Here is a 6,298-nt window from a genome sequence, read left to right on the forward strand (position 1 = left end):
AGGGTTGGGAACCCTAGGGGGGGAGCTTCCCCCTTGCCTTGGGGGGCAAGGCACCCCTTCCCCCCCACTTGGCCGCCGCCCCCCTTGGAGATCTGATCTCCCAAGGGCTGGCGCCCCCCCCCCCCCAGGGGTCCTATAAATAGTGGGGGGAGGGAGGGCAGCAAACCTACAGCCTTGGGCGCCTCCCTCTCCCCCTGTTACACCTCTCCGTCTCGCAGAAGCTCGGCGTAGCCCTGCCGGAGACCCGCTACATCCACCACCACGCCGTCGTGCTGCTGGATCTCCATCAACCTCTCCTTCCCCCTTGCTGGATCAAGAAGGAGGAGACGTCGCTGCACCGTATGTGTGTTGAACGCGGAGGTGCCGTCCGTTCGGCACTCGGTCATCGGTGATTTGGATCACGGCGAGTACGACTCCGTCATCCACGTTCATTGGAACGCTTCCGCTCGCGATCTACAAGGGTATGTAGATGCACTCCCTTCCCCTCGTTGCTAGTAGACTCCATAGATGCATCTTGGTGAGCGTAGGAAAATTTTAAATTATGCTACGATTCCCAACAGTGGCATCATGAGCCAGGCCTATGCGTAGTTACTATGCACGAGTAGAACACAAAGAAGTTGTGGGTGTTGAGTTTGCCAATTCTTCTTGCCGCTACTAGTCTTTTCTTGTTTCGGCGGCATTGTAGGATGAAGCGGCCCGGACCGACCTTACACGTACGCTTACGTGAGACAGGTTCCACCGATTGACATGCACTAGTTGCATAAGGTGGCTAGCGGGTGTCTGTCTCTCCTACTTTAGTCGGAACGGATTTGATGAAAAGGGTCCTTATGAAGGGTAAATAGAAATTGGCAAATCACGTTGTGGTCATACGTAGGTAAGAAACGTTCTTGCTAGAAACCTACAAACCACGTAAAAACTTGCAACAACAATTAGAGGACGTCTAACTTGTTTTTGCAGCAAGTGATATATGTGATATGATATGGCCAGAAGATGTGATGAATGATATATGTGATGTATGAGATTGATCATATTCTTGTAATAGGAATCACGACTTGCATGTCGATGAGTATGACAACCGGCAGGAGCCATAGGAGTTGTCTTTATTATTTTGTATGACCTGCGTGTCATTGAATAACGCCATGTAAATTACTTTACTTTGTTGCTAAACGAGTTAGCCATAGAAGTAGAAGTAATCGTTGGCGTGACGACTTCATGGAGACACAATGATGGAGATCATGATGATGGAGATCATGGTGTCATGCCAGTGACAAAGATGATCATGGTGCCCCGAAGATGGAGATCAAAGGAGCATAATGATATTGGCCATATCATGTCACTATTTGATTTCATGTGATGTTTATCATGTTTTTGCATCTAATTTGCTTAGAACGACGGTAGCAAGTAGGATGATCCCTTATAATAATTTCAAGAAAGTGTTCACCCTAACTGTGCACCGTTGCGAAGGTTCGTTGTTTCGAAGCACCACGTGATGATCGGGTGTGATAGATTCTAACGTTCGAATACAACGGGTGTTGACGAGCCTAGCATGTACAGACATGGCCTCGGAACACACGCAATACACTTAGGTTGACTTGACGAGCCTAGCATGTACAGACATGGCCTCGGAACACGGAGGACCGAAAGGTCGAGCATGAGTCGTATGGAAGATACGATCAACATGGAGATGTTCACCGATCTTGACTAGTCCGTCTCACGTGATGATCGGACACGGCCTAGTTGAACTCGGATCATGTTACACTTAGATGACTAGAGGGATGTCTATCTGAGTGGGAGTTCATTAAATAATTTGATTAGATGAACTTAATTATCATGAACTTAGTCTAAAATCTTTACACTATGTCTTGCAGATCAAATGGCCAATGTTGTCCTCAATTTCAACGCGTTCCTAGAGAAAACCAAGCTGAAAGATGATGGCAGCAATTATACGGACTGGGTCCGGAACCTGAGGCTCATCCTCATAGTAGCCAAGAAAGATTATGTCTTAGAAGCACCGCTAGGTGAAGCACCAATCCCTGAGAACCAAGATGTTATGAACGCTTGGCAAACACGTGCTGATGATTACTCCCTCGTTCAGTGCGGCATGCTTTACAGCTTAGAACCGGGTCTCCAAAAGCGTTTTGAGAAACATGGAGCATATGAGATGTTCGAGGAGCTGAAAATGGTTTTCCAAGCTCATGCCCGGGTCGAGAGATATGATGTCTCCGACAAGTTCTTCAGCTGTAAAATGGAGGAGAACAGTTCTGTTAGTGAGCACATACTCAGAATGTCTGGGTTGCACAACCGCTTGACTCAGCTGGGAGTTAATCTCCCGGATGACGCGGTCATTGACAGAATCCTCCAGTCGCTTCCACCAAGCTACAAGAGCTTTGTGATGAACTTTAATATGCAGGGGATGGAAAAGACCATTCCTGAGGTATATTCAATGCTGAAATCAGCTGAGGTAGAGATTAGAAAAGAACATCAAGTGTTGATGGTGAATAAAACCACTAAGTTCAAGAAGGGCAAGGGTAAGAAGAACTTCAAGAAGGACGGCAAGGGAGTTGCCGCGCCCGATAAGCCAGTTGCCGGGAAGAAGTCAAAGAATGGACCCAAGCCCGGGACTGAGTGCTTTTATTGCAAGGGAAGTGGTCACTGGAAGCGGAACTGCCCCAAATATTTAGCGGACAAGAAGAAGGCCGGCAACATCCAAGGTATATGTGATATACAAGTAATTGATGTGTACCTTACCAGTACTCGTAGTAGCTCCTGGGTATTTGATACCGGTGCGGTTGCTCATATTTGTAACTCAAAGCAGGAACTACGGAATAAACGGAGACTGGCAAAGGACGAGGTGACGATGCGCGTCGGGAATGGTTCCAAGGTTGATGTGATCGCCGTCGGCACTCTACCTCTGCATCTACCAACGGGATTAGTTTTAAACCTCAATAATTGTTATTTAGTGCCAGCTTTGAGCATGAACATTGTGTCTGGATCTCGTTTAATTCGAGATGGCTACTCATTTAAATCCGAGAATAATGGTTGTTCTATTTATTTGAGAGATATGTTTTATGGTCATGCCCCGCTGGTCAATGGTTTATTTTTGATAAATCTCGAACGTGATGTTACACATGTTCATAGTGTGAATACCAAAAGATGTAAAGTTGATAACGATAGTCCCACATACTTGTGGCACTGCCGCCTTGGTCACATTGGTGTCAAGCGCATGAAGAAGCTCCATGCAGATGGACTTTTGGAGTCTCTTGATTACGAATCATTTGACACGTGCGAACCATGCCTCATGGGTAAGATGACCAAGACTCCGTTCTTCGGAACAATGGAGCGAGCAACCAACTTATTGGAAATCATACATACCGATGTGTGTGGTCCAATGAGTGTTGAGGCTCGCGGAGGATATCGTTATGTTCTCACTCTCACTGATGATTTAAGTAGATATGGATATGTCTACCTGATGAAACACAAGTCTGAAACCTTTGAAAAGTTCAAAGAATTTCAGAGTGAGGTTGAGAATCAACGTGACAGGAGAATAAAATTCCTACGATCAGATCGTGGTGGAGAATATTTAAGTCACGAGTTTGGTGCACACTTAAGGAAATGTGGAATAGTTTCACAACTCACGCCGCCTGGAACACCTCAGAGAAATGGTGTGTCCGAACGTCGTAATCGCACTCTATTGGATATGGTGCGATCTATGATGTCTCTTACCGATTTACCGCTCTCATTTTGGGGTTATGCTTTAGAGACTGCCGCATTCACTTTAAATAGGGCTCCATCGAAATCCGTTGAGACGACACTGTATGAATTATGGTTTGGGAAGAAACCTAAGCTGTCGTTTCTAAAAGTTTGGGGATGCGATGCTTATGTCAAGAAACTTCAACCTGAAAAGCTCGAACCCAAATCGGAAAAATGCGTCTTCATAGGATACCCTAAGGAAACTATTGGGTACACCTTCTACCTCAGATCCGAAGGCAAGATCTTCGTTGCCAAGAACGGGTCCTTTCTAGAGAAGGAGTTTCTCTCGAAAGAATTGAGTGGGAGGAAAGTGGAACTTGATGAGGTGATAGTCACCCCTTCCGAACCGGAAAGTAGCGCAGCGCGGGAAAGTGTTCCTGTGGTGCCTACACCGACTGGGGAGGAAGTTAATGATGATGATCATGAAGCTTCGGATCAAGTTACTGAACTTCGTAGGTCCACAAGGACACGTTCCGCACCAGAGTGGTACGGCAACCCTATCCTGGAAATCATGTTGTTAGACAACGGTGAACCTTCGAACAATGAAGAAGCGATGGCGGGCCCGGATTCCGACAAATGGCTAGAAGCCATGAAACCCGAGATAGAATCCATGTATGAAAACAAAGTATGGACTTTGACTGACTTGCCCGATGAGCGGCGAGCCATAGAAAACAAATGGATCTTTAAGAAGAAGACGGACGCGGATGGTAATGTGACCATCTACAAAGCTCGACTTGTCGCTAAGGGTTATCGACAAGTTCAAGGGGTTGACTACGATGAGACTTTCTCACCCGTAGCGAAGCTGAAGTCCGTCCGAATCATGTTAGCAATTGCCGCATACTATGATTATGAGATATGGCAGATGGACGTCAAAACGGCATTCCTTAACGGCTTCCTTAAGGAAGAGTTGTATATGATGCAGCCGGAAGGTTTTGTCGATCCTAAGAATGCTATCAAAGTGTGTAAGCTCCAGCGCTCAATCTATGGGCTGGTGCAAGCATCTCGGAGTTGGAACATTCGCTTTGATGAGATGATCAAAGCGTTTGGGTTTACACAGACTTATGGAGAAGCCTGTGTTTACAAGAAAGTGAGTGGGAGCTCTGTAGCATTTCTCATATTATATGTGGATGACATATTATTGATGGGAAATGATATAGAATTCTCGGAAAGTATAAAGGCCTATTTGAATAAGTGTTTTTCAATGAAGGACCTTGGAGAAGCTGCTTATATATTAGGCATCAAGATCGATAGAGATAGATCGAGACGCCTCATTGGTCTTTCACAGAGTACATACCTTGATAAGATATTGAAGAAGTTCAGTATGGATCAGTCCAAGAAGGGGTTCTTGCCTGTATTGCAAAGTGTGCAATTGAGCACGGCTCAATGCCCGACCACGGCAGAAGATATAGAAGAGATGAGTGTCATCCCCTATGCCTCGGCCATAGGGTCTATTATGTATGCCATGCTGTGTACCAGACCTGATGTAAACCTTGTCGTAAGTTTGGTAGGAAGGTACCAAAGTAATCCCGGCAAGGAACACTGGACAGCGGTCAAGAATATCCTGAAGTACCTGAAGAGGACTAAGAATATGTTTCTCGTTTATGGAGGTGACGAAGAGCTCGTCGTAAAGGGTTACGTCGATGCTAGCTTCGACACAGATCTGGATGACTCGAAGTCACAGACCGGATACGTGTATATTTTGAACGGAGGAGCAGTAAGCTGTTGCAGTTGCAAGCAAAGCGTCGTGGCGGGATCTACATGTGAAGCGGAGTACATGGCAGCCTCGGAGGCAGCACAGGAAGCAGTCTGGATGAAGGAGTTCATTACCGACCTAGGGGTGATTCCCAATGCGTTGGGCCCAATGACTCTATTCTGTGACAACACTGGAGCTATTGCCCTTGCAAAGGAGCCCAGGTTTCACAGGAAGACCAGGCATATCAAGCGTCGTTTCAACTCCATTCGTGAAAGTGTTCAAAATGGAGACATAGATATTTGTAAAGTACACACGGACCTGAATGTAGCAGATCCGTTGACTAAACCTCTCCCTAGGGCAAAACATGATCAACACCAGGACGCAATGGGTGTTCGATTCATCACAATGTAACTAGATTATTGACTCTAGTGCAAGTGGGAGACTGTTGGAAATATGCCCTAGAGGCAATAATAAATGGTTATTATTATATTTCTTTGTTCATGGTAATTGTCTATTATTCATGCTATAATTGTATTGTCCGGAAATCGTAATACATGTGTGAATACATAGACCACAACGTGTCCCTAGTAAGCCTCTAGTTGACTAGCTCGTTGATCAACAGATAGTCATGGTTTCCTGACTATGGACATTGGATGTCATTGATAACGGGATCACATCATTAGGAGAATGATGTGATGGACAAGACCCAATCCTAAGCATAGCATAAAAGATCGTGTAGTTTCGTTTGCTAGAGCTTTTCCAATGTCAAGTATCTTTTCCTTAGACCATGAGATCGTGCAACTCCCGGATACCGTAGGAGTGCTTTGGGTGTGCCAAACGTCACAACGTAACTGG

The sequence above is a fragment of the Triticum aestivum genome, chromosome 3D (assembly GCF_018294505.1).
Source record: "Triticum aestivum cultivar Chinese Spring chromosome 3D, IWGSC CS RefSeq v2.1, whole genome shotgun sequence".
Classification (NCBI taxonomy): domain Eukaryota; kingdom Viridiplantae; phylum Streptophyta; class Magnoliopsida; order Poales; family Poaceae; genus Triticum; species Triticum aestivum.